Raw genomic sequence first — 20,627 nt, 5'->3', positions numbered from 1 at the left:
ACGTGGAGCAGCATGACAGTTTACTACCATGATGTTGGCTGAAAGAAGAAGTAGGACTGGCCAATCAAGTACAAGCAACTTTTCAATGGCAATAATAAGTCTTAATTACTACCAAACAACCTCTCATTACAGAAAATTAACTTTATAAGTGTGGAGTCCTATTCCTTCAGATTCAATTACTGTAAGGAAAATACATTTGAAGTAATTTTATTTATATTGCCCTCTTTCTCTTTTATCTCTTTCAATCTTATCTTTATTTCCCTCTCTTTAATTTGCACCAGTTGGAATTGTCCACTGAATTGAAATTTGTCAGTTGGTGTGTGTCTTAATTGTATCTGATTGAAGAGACTCACATTTGGCTAAATCTTATGCTTTTCTGGTGACGTCCAAATTGTGCTGAGTATTTTGGAGAGTTTCTCACTGAATTTTCTTGCATATCTTACCAAACTCCACTAAATAATTACCTAACCCCAGTCTATGGCATCTATCATTAAGATTTCCACTCCAACGTTACCGCCCACTGTTCCTGGAACAGCTCACCACTCAGCAGATATCCCAGTATTCACAAGCTTCAATAATAATATTAAATTTAGCTTTCGAGAAAAAGTTAGATATGGTTCTTGGGCCGAAAGGGAACAAAAGCTATGGGGAGAAATTGGGAACAAAATATTGAGTTGGATGATCAACCATGGCCATTTGGAACAATGGAATAATCATGAAGGGCTGAAAGCTCTACTCCTGCTTCTATTTTCTATATTTTATGACAGCAGCCTTTACTTCAATACCTCCCTGGAATGTTTTCCAACATCATTGAACTCCAGTGTCATTGGCTCAGAAGTGGGAATGTTATCAGATAAGCCAAGTTGATGCAACTGGGCATTAGCCTAAGTTAATGTGCTTATAAACAATATGTAAAAGCAAAACAAGTATTTTTAAATTAATTGAAAATAACATTAAACTGAAAGACCATTTGGTTAAGCAAATGCTTTTCTGTTCAGGTAATCTATAGTAAAATTATTGTTGAGTTCTGCAGTTGCCATTCTGTTTTTGTTTGAAGATTCATCTTAAAGGATGCACTAGCTTTTCCAAAGACAGAAATCCCTGTTACCTGTTTTAGAACAGCACTAGCAGAAAATAAAGTGTAGGAAGACCTGTACTAGTCTAAAAGTAGTCTGTGTGAAGAATGTTGTCCTCTAATACTGCTGTGAGGTGGAATTGTTACAATGCAAGGAAAGACTCAACAATTAAGCAATGGTAAATACAAATTATTTTCTATTTCTTTTGCACTCGTTAAAATGGCAAGCTTCAAAAGCAAACATTTAACCTTGTTATACAGTAATGTTGAACATTTCTGACTGAACGTGAGTTAAATGCAGAGTAAAGCATCCCTCATCCTAAGTACAAACACTGTAAGGTGGCACTTACTGCATTTCAATTTCCCACCAGCCATCTGAAATATGAAGTCCAAAGATGTGCAGGTCAGGTGAATTGGCCATGCTAAATTGCCCATAGTGTTAGGTAGGGGGGTAAATGTAGGGGATGGGTGGGTTGCGCTTTGGCGGGTCGGTGTGGACTTGTTGGGCTGAAGGGCCTGTTTCCACAGTGTAAGTAATCTAATCTAATGTAAGTAATCTAATCTGCGAGGTTTCTTTGAGTGAGAGCAACTATATAGTGGCTATTTGCACTGCACCATGAGTGTTTTATATGAATGGATTTATGTGTGTTGGATCTGGATTGACTGCTCAAAATCACTGTAACCATCAAAAGGAGATAACTCTCACTCATCAATTTGAAAACATTCAATGATGTTTTCAGGAAAGACCTTGAGACTAGTTTGGAAAAGTTCTTACAAGCGAAGTGGGGCCCTATTCATTCACAAACAGAAATTGCTGACAGGTTTTCTGAAAATGTTTAGCAATATTTATGTTATAGCAATAATTATAGAGAAGGGAACTTGGGATTGTGTATCTACTCACATGTTATTAAACACCTCTGGAGCAGGTGGGACTTGAGCCCTGCTCCTGAGGTAGAGACACTATCACAGTGTACAAGAGGATCCAAAAAATAGTTAGATGCCTCTAAGTGGATGGCAATGCCTTAACCATTTGTGTGTTGTAAGGCCACTCGGATCCCTTCCATCCTTATTAAAGGGAATGGTAACCTCCTCTTTAAGCAAAGGTAGATCTCTATGACAGTACAAGGGTATTTTTTAATCCATTCAGGGAATGCAGGCATCACTGGCTTGACCAGAATTTATTGCCCATCCCTAAAAGCTCTGAGAAAATGGTGGAGTGGACCCATCATGAATCACTGCCGTTCGTGGGATATAAATATGTCCTCAATGCTGGAAGGAAGATATTTCAGGATTTTGCCTCTGTGACAGTGATTCAACAAAATTTCTGTGACTTCCGTGTGAGATGACCTATGGGGAATTGGTAAAGCTCCTGGGGAAAATGCACAAATGATAAAGGTGACAATTTCTTTTGTTTCTACACAGGTTCTTGCCAAAGATCTAACAAGGAAAATTCCACTGAGATTCATGTGTTAAATGGATCCAACACCAGATTGTGACACAAATCCTTTTCTTAATAGCTGGTTTATTTAAAAAAGACAGCATCACACATGTCAGTCTCTTACCTTCCAATCCAATGTCCCAGCAGTCTTCCCTTGTAAGTGCTCAAAGTACTCAATTAAATAATTTCCTTTTCCTGTGTATTTTAACAATATAATTAACATACCAGTTTCCCAAGCTGTCCATGATATGTACTAAGGGAAGTATGACAAGATACGCTGGATAATCTTTACTTGGTAAAATGTGAATTAATGAATCCAATTCTGCTGATGTTAAAATTCTCTTTTTCAGCTGATTTGCCTGAAGATCTCTCTTCTCAGTCCCTTTTTGGGGAACAGCAATAACAATTTGCATTTATGTAGCACCTTCAACATGGTAAAATAGCATGTTGAAACAACATAAACATTGTCAGAAAAACTAGTCTACTCTTGCTTATTCACATTTATGTTCATGTCAGATCAAATTTGACCATGAGCCATGTTAGTGGATTTCATGGCCAAAAGCTTGGTCAAAGACCTTCCTTAAAGGAAGTCAGAAAGAGCTTGAAAGGTTTATGGAGAAATCTCCAAGGCTTAAGGCCCAGGCCACTGAAGATGTCACTGCTAGTGGCAAAGTGATGAAAACTGGGGATATTGATGGCGTGCTATTAGTGGTTTGAAGGCAGTGCTGATGGAGATAAGAGTGAGTTAAGACCATAAGACCATAAGACATAGGAGTGGAAGTAAGGCCATTCGGCCCATCGAGTCCACTCCGCCATTCAATCAAGGCTGATGGGCATTTCAACTCCACTTACCCGCATTCTCCCCGTAGCCCTTAATTCCTTGTGACTTGCCTTTGAATGAAACGTTCCTTGTTCAAACCCATTCTGAAGACTGAATTTTAAATCTATGGTCAAATTGGTATGGATGTTTTGTGGATTTACCATTTTGAAGCGCTCATTGAATGAACCTCATTCACTTAACTCTTGCCCCTGGATGTCCCTTGTGTCATAACACCACAAAGTGCACTACTGCCACCTAATGGCAGAAATGCGACAGCCTTATGGATATCTTTAAATCAGCCCATTTAGACATGTTAGGACAGACTTCTGGACCAAGTATGACGTGAACTGGGTCTTTTCAGCCCAGAGCACCATCAATATTTTTAATTAATCTTTTCAAATGTGTTACGGCACATTTATGAGACAAGTAGACCTTGAGCCCAGTTCTCCTGACTCAGAGGTAGGGACACTGTCACTACCCCACAAGTGCCCCAAAGAGCACTCTAACGATGGTCCATGTGTTGGCTTCAAATGGCACAATTCTCCTTCATTGACTCCATCAATATCTTCATCCTTACATTGCAGCAGCTGCTTTTAATAAGTACAGCACTGGCACTAATCATTCAATATGGTTCCATACTGGGTGTTTTGATGGTTTGGTATAAATGTCCCTTGCAACATCTGTGTTGTGGATTTTGACTAAGGAGGATGCAAGTAACATCCCAGAATCAGAAGCTGAAAGTAAGGGAGGCACTTTTTTTTTTAGATAGATTCCCTACAGTATGGACACAGGCCATTTGGACCAACAAGTCCATACCAACCCTCTGAAGAATAACCACCCTACCCTATATTTACCCCTGACTTATGCACTTAACACTACAGGCAAATTAGCATGGCCAATTCATCTGACCTGGACATCTTTGGATTGTGGGAGGAAACCAGAGCACCTGCAGGAAACCCACACAGATACAGGGATAACGTGCAAACTCCACACAGACAGTCGCACGAGGCAGGAATCAAACCTGGGTCCCTGGCATTGTGAGGCAGCAGTGCTAACCACTGAGCAACTGTGCACTTCAAACAAGTGCATTGACCAGGGAAAGGATATTAAGAAAATTATCAGAAATACGTTGACAAGTCCTCAAGTCCTGATGAGCATTGTCAGAAAAACTGGAATCTATTGAAATTGTAGATCCATTGCCTTTAACTTTACAGAATTCCCTAGATTCTGGTAAGGCCCTTCAAGTCGAGTGCTCTTTCCTTAGATTTACAGAAGACATTTGACAAGATGCCACCTCAGAGATTACTATGCAAAACAAGAGATCCTGGTGTAGAATTAACACTGCAGTGTGGGTACAGGATTGGGTAGCTAAAAGGAAGCAGAGAGTGGACAGACATAGGTTATTTTCAGTTTTGCAAGTTGTGATTAGTAGAGTGCCACAGGGATCAGTGCTGGGGTCTTAGTTAGTTACAATATTTTTAATGACTTGGATGAATGAAATAAGTATATGGTGGCTACACCTCTGATGGTGCAGAGATAGTTAGAAAAACAAGCTTTGATGAAGATATAAGGAACCTGCAAAGGGATATAAGTGATTCAAGACCGAGGCAACCACATTGGGAGTACTTGTACAATTTTGATCTCTTTAATTAAGAAAGGATAAAACTGAATGAGAAATAGTTCAGAGAATGTTCACTTGACTGATTCCTGGTTAGAGGATTATCTGTGAAGAAAGTTTGGATAGGCTGGGCATATATCCATTGGAGTTTAGAAGAATAATAGATGGTTTTATTGATAAATATATCGTCCTGAGAGGACTTGACAGAATGGGTATTTTCTCCTATGGAAGAGTTCAGAATGAGGAGACACAGTTTAAATATCAGATGGCGATAAAGATAAATTTAGAGGGTCCTGAATTTTTTTTGAATTCTCTTCCTCAGAGAACAGTCATGACAGAGTCGTTGAATGTTTTTAGGACAGAAGTAAATAGATTCTTGACACACAAGGGAGTTAGAAGTTATAGGGGTTATATGGGTAAGAATGTAGCATTGAGGGCACCATCAGTTCAGCCATGACCTTATTAAATGGTGGAGCAGGATTGATCAGCCCACTGGCCTACTCTTTATTCATTTGTTTGTAGTGAAGGTTGGCTTTGCCAGTCTCCCGGTCCACCCTCAGTTTGGTGAAACAGAAAGCTCAAATGTCATTATTAGTATTCCTTCAGGTAGGAGAGTTTTAATCTTTTTAAAATTTCCGTTCCATTGATCTTATTCATTTTACCCTTCCATTTGTTGGCCAGTATCCTAGACAATACAACATTCCTTTCATGTTCTGTTCAATTCAGTAAGGCAACCTGCCACAAAATTTGATGCAATTGTGATTCACATAAAGCATTTGTACTCAATTTAACTAAAGATTAGGAAACATCTGAACTGGTCAATGCTGAGTATTGAAATGATTTGTGACTTAAAACGAATTGAATGTCACTCTAATTAGCTCGGAAAGGGCTAATACTAACAATGGCTTTTAGATCTCTGCACATTGTGAGACTTTGGCCTTTAATCTGAAGTGCAAAAGACGGTCAGCAGGATGCAATATGTCACTGAAGGATTTGAGGTACAAATATGAAAAGCAATATTAGAAACAATATTTCAAATTATCTGCTGTATGTTTGTGTGTAAATTGCTTTCTCAGTTTCAGCACAAAAGAGTCTTGGACAACAAGAGTGAAGCTTCTCAACCACACTTATAGTAAACTACGCTGTCAGAACATTAAGAAACTGGGTGGTTTGTGGAGAAGGATAGATTCTGTATAACTGAGGACTCTACTAAGTCTGTTACGAGAGAGGTCATGGCACATACTTGTCTTTACTTTGAAGGAACTGCCACAAACAAACTAAAATCTGTCTTTCTTAGTCACTAGATGGCAGTATTGCCTCCTAAGATTTGGGAGAAAAGAGCACTTTGTAAAAGTTATCCAGTTGGTAATGTGGTCAGATTTCTGTTTATTTTTAAACTAATTAACTACTTTTAAAGGTTAAATTGTCTCCTTTACAGCAATTCAAGCTGGTCTCATTGTGACACTTAGAATGGAGCTAATACTTTTAAACCAGCCTATTTGCAATCGAGATTCCATAGGCTATTCCCATTGTGAGAGTATTTGTGCTATCAAAGCCTGCATGGTAAATCAAATGAATGCCAGACAATATCCACAGCTCAAACAGTACCCTGTCAAAGCCAGGATGCACAGACACCAGTTTGTTGTTAATTTGCCTCTCATACGCTAACTTGCACCAAATCCCAGTCAGCCATCACCCCTGTCTTGCTGATCTACATTGGGTCCTGTTCAATGTTCAAATGTTCATTCTTGTTTCAAATCCCTCCGTGGGCTTGTCTTTGCCTATCATTGTAACTCTTGTAATTCCACAATCCTTTCAGACATCTGTGTTTTCCCACTGTCTTACCATTAGTGGCTGTGCCATCATTTTCCGAGCTCTTAATTCTGGAATTCCCATCCAAAACCTCGCTGGCTCTTTATCTATCTACCGGTAGTGCTTTTAGATGCTTTGGAAAAACTATCTAATTGAACAAGTTTTTGGTCACCCATCCTAAAAGCTTCACAAATGGCTTGATGTTAAATTTTGTCTGCTAGCACTTCTCTAATTTGGAGGAGCCGGTGTTAGACTGGGGTGGACAAAATTAGAAATCACACAACATCAGGTTACAGTACAACTGGTTTATTTGGAAGCAATAGCTTTCGAAGCATTGCTTCTTCATCAGGCGATTGTCAACCTGATGAAGAAGCAGTGCTTCAAAGGCTAGTGCTTCCAAATAAACCCGTACACTTCTCAGATGAGCCTTGAACTATTTTACAATGTGAAAGATGCTATGCAGGTGCAGGTTGTTGTTGGAGACACTCAACTGCATTACACAAACAAAATGAGCATCAGCATTTCCAAACTCCTGTGTTAATCCAGAAGAAAAATATAGCTTGGGAAAGCTGCTACTGCTTTTATACAATGTTTCAATGTAAAAAGTGATTTAATTTCCTCTTTCAAGGTAATTGCCTTTTTAATTATTGAAGTTTGATAAAGGGGGCTCATCACTACTCCTGGAACTGGTTGTGTATTGGAGAATAGAGTGGACATGGTCCTTTCGTGAAGAGTTTTGAATATGGTTCCTATCACTTGCCTCACATCATGCAGGGTGCATCGTATCACTTGTTAGAGCTGGTAACACTGTCTGCTCCTCAGTTTCAATCCAGTTTCCTCAAGAAGTTGTGAAAATGACACACCATGAGAAGGTCATTCAGCTTGTTATCTCTTCTGATACACATGAATTTCAGTCATAACGCAAAAAGAAAGAATTTTTAATAAAAAGTTATTAATGAAATATCTGTGACTTAAAAATGAATGAATAGGGAGGAGTCAAGATGATTGCAGACAATCAGGGTGTTGATCCTGGAATGAATCTGTAAATACGGTGGCACAGTGGTTAGCACTGCTGCCTCGCAGCGCCAGAGACCCGGGTTCAACTCCCGCCTCAGGCGACTCTCTGTGTGAATGTTTGCACATTCTCCCCGTGTCTGCGTGGGTTTCCTCCGGGTGCTCCGGTTTCCTCCCACAATCCAAAAATGTGCAGGTTAGGTGAATTGGCCATGCTAAATTGCCCGTCGTGTTAGGTGAAGGGGTAAATGTAGGAGTATGGGTCTGGGTGGTATACGCTTCGGTGGGTCAGTGTGGACTTGTTGGGCCAAAGGGCCTGTTTCCACACTGTAAGTAATCTAATCTAATCTAATCATACCAACATATGGGATGTCTCGATGGACAGTTAAAGGGAATTTTTTGGTCAGATCCATTTAATTACTCCTCAATGTATGCCTCTCATTTAAAAGTTAATTATGTTGTATTATATTCCACACATTTAATAAGCAATGGGCTTGGTATGGATGGAAAATTTGCTATTCAGTCAATATAAAACCAGTGATTAGTGCAGCACAGGAGCATGATATTCAGCTGATGAAGTTGACATTATCTCTTTCAAAAAGCAAACCAGTTAGTCCCATTGCCCCACTTATTTTCCCCCTATTTACAGAGATCTCTTTTCTCTGTCAATTATTGTCAGCCTGTCAGCTCATGCATTCCATATCCTAACTGCTTCTGGTGTTAGAAAGACTTTCCCTTATGTTGCCTCATGTTTTTTTTGCAAATCACTTTAAATCTGAATTCTCTGTTTATCAACATGCACCCACTGGAAACAGTCTCCTTTTTTTATTCTCTCTAAACCCTTCCTGATTTTAAATGCTTGCATCTCTTCTAGGTCTTTTGTCCTTTTTGGAGAGTAGTCCCAGTTTCTCTAGTTTCATCCTGTAATTCGACATTTCTGGAGCCCTTCTCGTTAATCTCTTTTGCACCCTTTCTGTACCCAAAGCATTCACTTCCTTCCTAAAGTGTTCTGTTTCATACAGTGAATCAGCAGAGATATGATGGACCAGGTATTCTGTGTGATTCTTTAATTCTGTGAGAATGCACAGTTGCTTACTGCAATAAAGAGACTGGATTATGGATCTGATTTCTTATGTAAAGTCCTTTGAAGATGGAGTAATACAGTGCTTGCAGCACAGAAGGTGACCATTCAGCCCTTGGAGTTGATGCTGGCAATTAATGCTGCCTTTCGTTAACTGCTCACTTAAACCCTTTCCTAGTAACCCTGTGTTATATCAACATTGGTGGGTCAGAAAACAAATATTTGAGATGAATTCCTGATTTTCTTTCAGGTTATATGACCAAAAATCAACAGACAGCACGTGGAGGTGGAGGAATGTGTGTTGGAATAAAGAAATGGTCAATAATCCATTACAAACTGAATTGTAGCATCATAATAAGGATACAAAAACGGAAAGATCTTTGAAGATGGCAGGACGAATTAACGAAATGTTTAAGAATATATTCGACTCTGCACATTATAAATAGAGACATATCGAGTACAAAAACCAGGAAGGTTTGTTAATCGTATATAATAAGCATGCAGACTGGCAGCTGGGACATTGTGTCCAATTCTAGTCACAATACTTTAGGAAGAAAATAAAAGCTTTAGAGAGACTGAGTCTCATCTCCTTGAAGCAGAGAAGACCAAGAGGAGATGCAAGCATTTACAATCAGAAAGGGTTTGAAAGAATCAACAAAGAGACACCATTTTCAAAAACTATAAGGTTAATAACCAGAATTTTTAAAGCAGTTTATCCAGATAGATACTAACCAAAAAAAACTTCATTCACTAGAACCAACCACAAAACAGTGCAGTCTCCTTGTTTTTAATTGAATATTTTACATAAGCAAGAATTATACCATGTTTATTCTACATTATAGTTCACATATGCATTTGCAGTTATGAATTGAAATGTCACATAAAGTAAATGCACAAAAATATCACACATTCAGTGCCTTTGTGTGCATTTGTCAGTATGCACATTTTATTTTGCTAATAGATATGTCCATATCGATGCAGGTACACACTCTCAAATAGCTGTCCAGTCACAACATATTTTTAGAATTCTTTTTGTATTTTACTCAATTAAAGTAACTGTGAAAGCAACAATTACGTCCAATTTAGTATTGGGAAGACAGAAACCATGGTTTTTGGTTCCTGCTACAAATTATTCCCTTACAACTGATTCCATTCAGATCCCAAGTGAGTGGCAGAACAACTGTCAAATCCAATTCTTAACCTTGGTGATACATTTGGCATGAGTTAGACCCATGATACATGTGTGTGCCATCATTAACACCACCTATTTCTATCTCCATATATTTTCTCATCTCTATTCCTTTCTCAGCTCATCAACTGCTCAAACCGTCATTTCCTGCCTTTATCACTTCCAAATTTGCGCTCTCTCCCAAACTTGAGGTTATCTAAAATGCTGCTGGCTGTATCCTCAATCAAAACCAATGCTTATCCACCATCATCCACATGCTCATGAGGCCTGGTTAAACATCACCTCAATTTTAAAAATATCCATTCTTGCTTTAAAATTTCACTGCGGACTCACCCCTCCCCATTTCAGAGATGTTGGGGGAAGAATGGTATGGTCCAAGGCTGCAGATAGGTTCAGAGGATGAGAAGGAATAGTTTACCTTTAACTTAGACATTAAGATTGTGATTTACGATTTTGCTAAATGTTGTACCACTACTGTGCAGGAGCAAAACAAATTCGAACATGGAGTTCTAAGAAAAGTGGATCTGAAGTTGGGAGGTGATGACACAACCAAAAACTTTAGAGAGGAAAGGGAGGTTGGTGATGGGACAAGAGTTTGCAAGAGGGGTAGTAATATGTGTTAGTTTCTTCAGAACAGGGCTGATGATGGCTGATTTGAGTTAAAGTGAGACAAAGCTTGAAGAGACAGAACACTTTACAATGTCAGCTAATACTGGGATAAGAATATATTTAGATTGTCAGTAATTTAGTAGAAATAGCATTGAAGGACCGTGGAATGTCCTTGACTGGCAATCAAAAAAAAAATTCCTTACTTTGCCAAAGTACTTCGTTGAATAACCTACAGTGCTGAAGAATGAAAAACATGTAATTAATGTACATTTTTTAACATCCCAGTTTCTTCCTCTGAATTGCTTCCAGCAGTGTTCTGGAGATTGCTTGTCAATTCATAAATGTTTGGGAACAATTCAGCAAAGTTGTCTTCTTATCCTCCTCAGCCAATGAATGAAATATACCCACACTTGTGTTGTTGGTAGAAGATCTGAGTTAGCCAGTTGTGGCATGATGACTTTTGACAGAATGGCAACAAAAGAGGAGTGACTATAATTGCATCTTCTAAATAGCTGTATGCACATGGTTACTTTGTTTGTGGTTCAATAGAATCTGCCCTGCAGTAAAACTGGGGGTAACTTAAAAGATAAAAGTCCTATAAACTGAAGACCCTTTCCCATTAAGTCAACAATGTTGATGCTACATGGTAAGACTGGTCAAGAAGCAAGTTGACACTGCAAAATGGTACCTTTCCTGTCATCAGTTTATAATGATTTTTGCTCTTTCCACACAATTCTGATCTCAATTTAAAAAAAAGGTCTTTCCAGACTTTGTACATTTATAATTTTTATAGTCTTGTTCCCCTCAGAGGCATATCTGTCATTGACAAATATCACTGTGTATCTTTGGTACTATGACTAGTCTGAGAATTTCGATGCATTGTCATGTGTGATTGACTAGATGAGAAAAATCTATTTTTGCTATAATAAGACTCACTCAACAGTACTAACATCTTTAGTCTGTAGCTGGGGATGAAGAGCCCCTGTACATGTTACCAGATCATGAAATATTCTATTCCACTCTACTATAATAATATATTTTGATCAAAAATCCTTTGTAAAAGCAGAAGCAATTTTCTATAATATTTTAATGTTCCAATAATGTTTAGGTTAGTCATTGTTTGTGGACGCCTTTGATAATGAATTTACATAAAACAGACTGCAGTATATTCTTATAAGACCAATTCATTTTTCCAAAATCTCTGCCAATCTTCCTGTTTTGTATTAAACTAAACGGCAGTTTGCCTTCTATAAAACAATCCAGATGACTTGATAGGAACATTACCTCTGTTGGATGCACCAGTTGGCTAGGCAGATGGTAGTTTTGTTAGACTGCATTTTTATCTATTTATAAATTGGTAAACTGTTGCCCTAATCTTTAACCACCACATCTATTCCTATTCCTCCTCTCCTTCCCCCAACAGAAAGGTTACGGATTCAGAAAGAGCATTTTTGATCTATCTTTACCAACCTTGTCAGAATTGATCCATCTATTACGCACACTACATTTCCCCAACCAATTATCCTTTTTGTGTCTGCAAGTGAAAATGCCCAGTTGATGCCAATTAAAGGCAAAATGTGCCAAATTGAGAACCATTTTGCATTGTGAAGTCACAACATTGGGAACTGGGTTAAGAATATTTAAACAGTATGTTTTAAAAGGCTCTTAATGTCAACAGAAAGAAAAGCTGTACCTTCTATAACCTGGCAGTCTGTACTGGTTTCAAAGCCAGATTTGTGTCCTTGTTTCCATTTAATGCTCATTCCTAGCACTTATTGCTCACCATAGTGTATAACTCTCAAGGAATCTAGAAACTGTGCTCCTCACATGATCTAAAAGGCAGAAAACTGGGTTAAAATCCCCCACCAGAGGCTTCAGCACCAAAATCCGGGCTGACACTGCACTGAGAACCTCAATACTGAGAAAGCGTTGTTGGAGATACTATTTTTCAAGGGCAAGATGTTCAGCTGAAGAACTGCTTAGCCTCAGAATGGATAAAAATATCCCATGGTACTTCTCTTCTAAGAAGAGCAGAGAACTATTTCCTGGTATTCCGGCCAATATTAATCACTTAAATATGGTCTTTCCACTATTTATTGATAGAACAAAGAAGAAGAACAAAGAAAATTTACAGTCCAGGAACAGGCCCTTCAGCCCTCCAAGCTTGAGCTGATCCAAATCCACTGTCTAAATCTGTCGCCCAATTCCTAACCATCTGTATCTGTCTGCTTCCCATCTACTCATGTATCTGTCCAGATGCATCTTAAATGAATCTACTGCACCTGCCTCTACTACCTCTGCTGGTAACGCGTTCTAGGCATTTACTACCCTCTGTGTAAAGTACTTGCCGCGTGTATCCCCCTTAAACTTTTCACCTCTCACCTTGAAAGCGTGACCTGTCTTTATTGAATCTTTCACCCTGGGAAAAAAACTTATCTCTATCTAACCTGTCTATACCCTTCATGATTTTGTAGACCTCAATCCGGTCCCCCCTCAATCTCCTTTTTATCCACCTGTGCAGCAATCTTCAGGGTACAATGGACCTGAACTCCCAGATCTCTCTGCTCATCAACTTTTGTCAAGGCTCTTCTGTTTACTGTATAATTCGCTTTAGAATTAGACTTCCCAAAATGCATCACCTCACATTTGCCTGGATTGAACTCCATCTGCCACTTCTCCGCCCAACTCTGCAGTCTATATATATTCTCCTGTAGTCTTTGACAGTCCCCTATGCTTTCTGCTACTCCACCAAGCTTTGTGTCATTTGCAAACTTACTGATTATACCAACAGTGCCCTCTTCCAGATCATTTATGTATATAACATACAACAGTGGCCCCAGCACTGATCCCTGTGGAACACCACTGGTCATCTTTCTCCATTTTGAGAGACTCCCTTCAACTACTCTCTGTCTCCTGTTGTTCAACCAGTTCTTTATCCACCAAGCTAGAACACCCTGCACACCATGTGACTTCACTTTCTCCATTAGTTTACCATGGGGAACCTTATCAAAAAACTTACTAAAGTCCATGTATATGACAACTACAGCCCTTCCTTCATATATCAACTTGGTCACCTCCTCAAAGAACTCTATTAAGTTGGTAAAGCACAATCTCCCCCCGCACAAAACCATGTTGCCTATCACTGATAACCCATTCTTTTCCAAATATAAATACATTTTATCCCTCAGTACCTTCTCCAGCAACTTTCCCACCACTGACGTCAGGCTTACTGGTGTGTAGTTACACGGAATATCCCTACTACCCTCCTTGTACAGGGGGACAACATGAGCAACCCTCCAGTCCTCCTGTACCTCACCTGTGTTTAAGGATGCTACAAAGATATCTGTCAGGGCCCCAGCTATTTCCTCTCTCACCTCCCTCAGCAACCTGGGATAGATCCCATCCAGTCTTGGGGATTTGCCCATCTTAATAACCTCTTGCCTATCCAACACATCTTCCCTATTTATGTCAACGTGATCCAGAGTAATCAAACTTCTATTCTCTAATCTCAACATTCATCATGAGCCTCTCCTCAGTGAACACTGATGCAAAATAATTATTCAGAATCTCACCCATTTTCTCAGGTTCGACACACAGCCTTCCTTCCTTATCCTTTAGTGGACCAGTCCTTTCTCTAATTACCGGCTTGCTTCTTACACAAGAATAAAAGGCTTTGGAATTCTCCTTAATTCTGCTCACTAAAGCTATTTCATGACCCCCTTTAGCCCTCTTGATTCCTCGTTTAAGACTGATCCTACTTTCACGATATTCCTCCAGGGCCCGTTCTGTTCTTAGCTGCCTGAATATTATGTATGTTTCCCTTTTCCTTTTGGCTAGTTATACGATTTCTCCGCCCAGTTCCTGTCCATCTATCCCCCCCCCCATTAAAATATCTATCTATTTCTTACTCCTTGAAATACTTGTCTCTTACAATTAAGTGTTTTATTTGCTTCAGCAATTCCTTGTGGTCCCAAATTCTCATCTCTCTAGTGTCACAAAGCTAGTCCCTTTTTTTTCTAAAAGCTGTTCCTTAGCTCAAGGAGACTCTGTCCTTGATTTTTTTCAGAGGGGTAATAAACTGGGCCAGTCTCTGATCAGTTTGGTTTGGTACAGGGATGAAAAGGATTTTGAGAGACCTTTTGTTTATGTGTAAACAGATGAGACTTCAGGCCAAAGTGGTCATGTTTTAGAAGTAACCTGTATAATGAAAGGGAACTGGTCAGCTCTCAAGCTGAACTGTTTTAGTTCAGTCCAGAACTGGTGAGAAGTTCAATAGGGAGCTACATGGAAACTCTCTCCCTTTCTCTTTCTGCCCTTCAACTTCAACTTGTAAGCATTTATGCTGGGCTTTAAAGGGAGTTTGCTTATTGGGGCTGTTGTATATATTCGGAACAGCATAATTAAGTCTCGTAGGATAGGTCGAGTTCTGTAGGGGTTCTTTATTCTGTTCTTTGTATTCCATTGTATAATTTTGTGAATAAATATTTGCCTGTTTTAAAATCTAGCAGCCAACATAGCTAACTTACTCTGAGTATATTCACTATGCATTTACCGAATCAAATTGTAAAGTTACGGTCTGGGGCTGCCTTCTTAAGAATGTTTTGAGTGGTCTGGCTTGGTCCATAACACTAGATGGAAAAAAGATTATCTTGAATTTCACTTTGGATTAATTAGTGATTACCTTATATTGATGATCTCCTGTTTTTGGCTTTTCCACAATTGCAAGCATCTTTTCTTTAATCACCTGAAAAATTCCTTTCATATTTTTCAGTCATTGCTATTGGGACGTCTCTTAACCATCTCTTGTCTCGACACAACAGACCTGGTTTCATCCTTATAAGTGTTTGTTACACCCTGCCCATTTTCTCTAATGTCTCTGTCTCCTTTACATCAGCAATGTGAGGTTAAGTGGAGAATGTGATCTATAACAATATATTAAAAATCTATAACTGTCACGATGCACAAAAATAATTTTGCACTAGAAAGCAAATGTTATTTTAATCATGGAAGGACAACAAATAATTGTCGGCTTGTGTAGAACTTGGCCATTGCTGAAAACAGATGCAATTTGTCAAAGCTTTTAGTCTTGCACTCATCCAAATGTTTTCAAAATATCAATGAGAAAAGGAGCAAAATTTCTATACAGTACCGAACGTGAGTGCTGCTTGATTGACAAGTGGACTTTGATTGGTAGAGACATTGCCATGGAGAATACACTTGTTAGATGATGATTAATAGTTAACTTCCAAGCTTTACTTAAGATTTAAACCAGGTAGGTCGACTCTGATTGGTGAAGACATTACCCTGAGGAATGAACCAGGGGATGGCTGTCACCTACTTTAAGTCTAAGCAGGCACAATGCATCTATGTGTTCTTCCTGGTCTGCAAAAAAACATGGTCCTGTGCACAAGCACATGTAGCCTGCAGTACGCATAAGCATGCCACTGTGTAAGCCCAACTGGCAATCTTAATTTGTTTGTCAGCGCAATTCTTATCACACTCAGCATTATTTTGAAAATCATGTCAGTCACAGAATCACACCTAATATTACAGATGGTGTTTTGAGTTTTGTAAGCATGCATTGTTTTGGCATGGAAAAGACTTTGCCTGTTGCAATCAGTTGAATGAACTTGCTGCTGGATATGATCAGCCCATCTTTGGGACGTATGGTCCACATATTAAGCAGCACACCATCATTCATTATATCTCATTAATCATTTGTGTGATAGGCAAAAAAAAAACCCTTTTCACAGCATCCTGTAGGTGCCTATCACCCCTCATATTGCTGCTGCATGAAAGCAGTGTGAAACAGTTAGCTTTAACTCTTGGTCAGATTTGTGAGCTATCTTGTGCTTCCACATAAGCTTAAACAGACTAGGCTCTTTTCAAAACCACAGAAGTAGTGGCTTTAGACATTTTCATGAGTTTGTGTAATGTACATCAAGAAATTATCTGGTCAGAATTGCTGTTTTCCTGCAGGATAGTTTTGAAACACCCTATTTCACCATCAGTGGTGATCAAATGGCTCAGACCCTATACACAAGGTTGCTGATAAGGGTCGTCATGCCTCAAAGTTTTCCTCAATCAAAAACAGAAATTGCTGGAAAAGCTTAGCATCTCTGAAGAGAAATCAGAGTTAAAGTTTCAGGTCCAGCAACCCTTACTCAGAACTGTTCTATGGAAGGGTCACCAGACCCAAAATGTTAACTCTGATTTCTCTTCACAGATGTTGCCAGACCTGCTGAGCTTTTTCAGCAACTTCTGTTTTTGTTTCTGATTTACAGCATCCGAAATTCTTTTGGTTTTCTCAATGTCTTTCTGCTTATCACACAGCTGAGTAATGTGCTATACGGCGAGTATCAACGTGATCCTGATATGTAGTTCTTATGACCCAAAGACTGGTGGATTGTATCAAACAGTATGCCATCTTGGCTGTTTGCAGCTTGCAAAGTACTAACCATATCCAACAAGCCCACATTTGCAAAATTCAAAATACATTATTCAACATTAGTTGTGATTCAAAAATTGACAACATTTGCTAACTTATCCCCTGTAGGTTAAGAATTATACCATCAATCAGTTTAAGATTGTCATTGGGCCTTATAGTACTTGTGCACACTAGAGGCCACATGTTTGGTACACAGGGCCCTGTTCTTTGTGGACAGAAAGAACACATATGCGCATCACCCTTGTTTCAGTAGGTGACAGCCATTCTGTGGTTGATTCCTCATAGAAATGCTTTGACCAGTCAGAGTTTATTTTTTTTGTTTACACTTGGCAGTTACCTGTCAATAATCATCTAACTGGTGCACTCTCCACAGCAATGATTCTACCAATAAGATTTTCCTTATCTATCAATCAGGTGCCTTCTCTCACAGTGCAACATGTTGTTCCTCTTTATACTTGTACATGTCCTGATGAATGTAAGACGAAAAGATTCATTGGTAGCTTGTTTCTTTGGTAAAGTATCTAATTTTATTTTCATTTTATAGTTTAATATTCAGGAAAACCTATTTTAAATGTATTTCTGGCAGCTTGCAAGGATTGAATGTTTTGATATTCACTGCTGGCAATGATACCGACATCAGGAAAGATGCAGATGATGAAGTACTGTGCCTTTTGTATATCTCACCAGACTTATTTCCAGCTTAAGATATGGAAAAGCATTACTTTCTTTTGTAACAAGAATGTGATATCAAAATACAAGCAATTGATGATAAAATGCCTCTGGTTTTCTTTATCAACAAATTAAAGTTATAGAGTTTAATGCCTCTGTTAACATGGCAAAGACGTTTAATGTGGCACACAAAAAGACTTCTTTTGGTGCTTTTATGATCTCACAGCATTCTCGAGTTTTTTAAGCCAATAAAGTACTTTTCAGTTATAGCCACAGTTTATATTCAATTTATGCACAGAAAACTCCCACATGCATGACAATGATAATGATCAGTTATCTTTTTTTTGTTGATGACTTGGTAAAAATATTAGCCTTTGCACTAGAGGAGAATTTTCCTGCTCTTATTCCTAACAGCACCCAGGGAATATCCACATCCATCTGAGAGAACAAATGGGTATTTGGTTTGATTCTTTCAAATCCCAATATGACCCAGTGAAACTTAAAAACTCAGAAAAATTGGTTGCAGCTTAGGGTGTATGCATCAGGAATTAAAAACCCACTAATAATTCATCTTTAGCTTTTTCAAGAAAGAGGAATGACAGGTTAGAAGTTTTCCCTGCAAAATCTGACGAGAGAAATAGACTGAATACTTTTGAAATGAATTGTTTTGAATGGTAGCTAGCTAACTGGATGTAGTCAGTTCCAGTCTCTTTCCAAAAGAGACTGTCAGTTTGACGGGATACTATTCCCATGAGCTGCATGTGTTGTTTGACAGGAGTCCTTTTGCCAGCTGCTTTCATGTCGCAATCTTTTACCTTTTTCATTCATTTCTATCTTGTATTGGAAATGACAGGTGAACTGCTTGGAGGGCCATGTTTACATTTTCACAACCACAGCTGACAGATGGCCATCATTTGAAATGCTGGAGAAGATAGATGAAAGATTGCTGAATTCACCTTTCCATTGTAAACTCTCAATTTTCAAAAGTGTTTTGCAGATTTTATTTTTGATTAGCAGTTTTACCAGGAGGGAGAAATTTAATGAATGTGTGTCTTTTTTTACATTTGGATGGAGTGGGGAATGGGGGATGGGCACATTTTAGTCACCTATTGATACCATAGGGAAGTTTATAATGTCATGTCCAACAACAACTAGTACTTGGTGGCATCTTTCATGTAGGCAAATGTCACAAGTTGCTTTGCGGCAAGCTATCAAATAATACTTGCCCCTGAACCACAGAAGTTGAAACTCAATGGGTCAGACCTCATCTCTGCTGAGAAAAACAAAGTCAACGTTTGAGGTCAATGTTTTCAGCCTTGGGACTCTGTAAGTTTAAGAGAGCTAACAGGTTTGAAGCAATTACCAAGACAGAGAAGTAGGGTAGGAGAGAAAGAATATGAAGGATGACCTATGATGGAGTGGAAGGCAAGAGAAATTCAGTTAAAAGAACATATTATGGTGCAAGGCAAAAAAAAAGAGTTTGTAGTGGGAGAAATAAAGAATTTGAAGGAACAGTCTAAACATAAGCAGGGATCAAAAATGTTGTTGGTTTGAAGGAGCATAGAAAGGAGCACAGAAAGGCTTTCAATTCATTCTATTGTTGCCAATAATTTTGATGTATTTTAATATTTTTAAAATGTGTTCATTGGATGTAGGTATCACTAGTAACCCTAATACCTTTTGCTTTTCCCAGTTGCTCTTGATAAAATGGTAGTGAGTAGCCTCTTGTACAGCTACAATCTGTGTGGTGTGGATACTGTTGTGTTTTGTTCCTCAAGTATATAGATTTGATACTTTCCAGATCATAAGTCTGCAACAGGAATTTTATCCAATATTTTAAAGTATCTGTTTGCATGCTTGCAGTAGCTTACCTCAGTTTCGTTTCTTTTCCCATGTGACCACATTCCAGTTTAATTAATCGTACACAAGTGAGCAGTCTTCAGGCACACAATCAAACACTGAGCAATTGGAAGATTCAACCATACAGTTACACAGGAAACTCAGAGCCACTTTCTTGAGGGAAATGAGGCATGGGCATTAAATGCTAATCCAGTCAGCAACACCCACATTCCATGGACAAATACATGCCAAAAAGAAATGTGCCATTACAAAGGGAGTTCCAGGATTTTGACCTTGCAGTACTGAAGGAATGGTGATATAGTTCCAAGTTAGGATGGTGAGAGACTTGAAGGGGAACTTTCAGGTGTGTTTCCATGTTTCTGCTCCTCTTGTCTTTTTATGTAGTAGAGTTAAAAATCACACAACACCAGGTTACAGGTTTATTCGGAAGTACAAGCTTTTGGAGTGCTGCTCCTTCATCAGGTAGCTAATGGGGCAGGATCATAGGACACGGAATTTATAGTAAAAGATCGAAGTGTCATACAACTGATGTGATGTATTGAACAAACGGAGATTGCTGTTAATCACTTAGAATGGGGATGCAGGTTCTGATTCATTAATATGAAAACCCAAGAACTTCTTTCAAGTCACAGTGCCGAGATAACATAAGGTTTTATAAAAATGGGTGACATCACAGCTCAGACAATGCATTAAAGGTGTGAAGTTATACTCTGTCTGTATTCCAACCTTGAGTCAAATTTGTTCTATTTCCAAAGTAGGAATTTATAAAATGCCACATGGACTGACTGCCTGCAGCTTGTGTGCTTTTTGAGCAAAATGGAATGTATCTGCAAATACAAATCTGCAAATGCAAATTCACACCATAGCTTTATCTATGTTTGTGTGTTTGTGTGTAGTCAGTCAATGTGGCATTCTATAAATTCCTACTTTGGAAACAGAACCAGTTTGACTCAAGGTTGGAATGCAGACAGACTCGAACCTCACACCTTTAATG

At 38.8% G+C, this 20,627-nt stretch overlaps 1 pseudogene; it reads right to left on the bottom strand.

The window, feature by feature from the left end:
• Positions 1–2,059: 2,059 nt before the first annotated feature.
• LOC122549627 lies at positions 2,060–2,176 on the bottom strand (annotated as a pseudogene).
• Positions 2,177–20,627: the final 18,451 nt, after the last annotated feature.

The sequence above is a fragment of the Chiloscyllium plagiosum genome, chromosome 4 (genome assembly GCF_004010195.1).
Source record: "Chiloscyllium plagiosum isolate BGI_BamShark_2017 chromosome 4, ASM401019v2, whole genome shotgun sequence".
Lineage (NCBI taxonomy): Eukaryota > Metazoa > Chordata > Chondrichthyes > Orectolobiformes > Hemiscylliidae > Chiloscyllium > Chiloscyllium plagiosum.
This window is presented reverse-complemented; position numbering and strand designations above follow the sequence as displayed.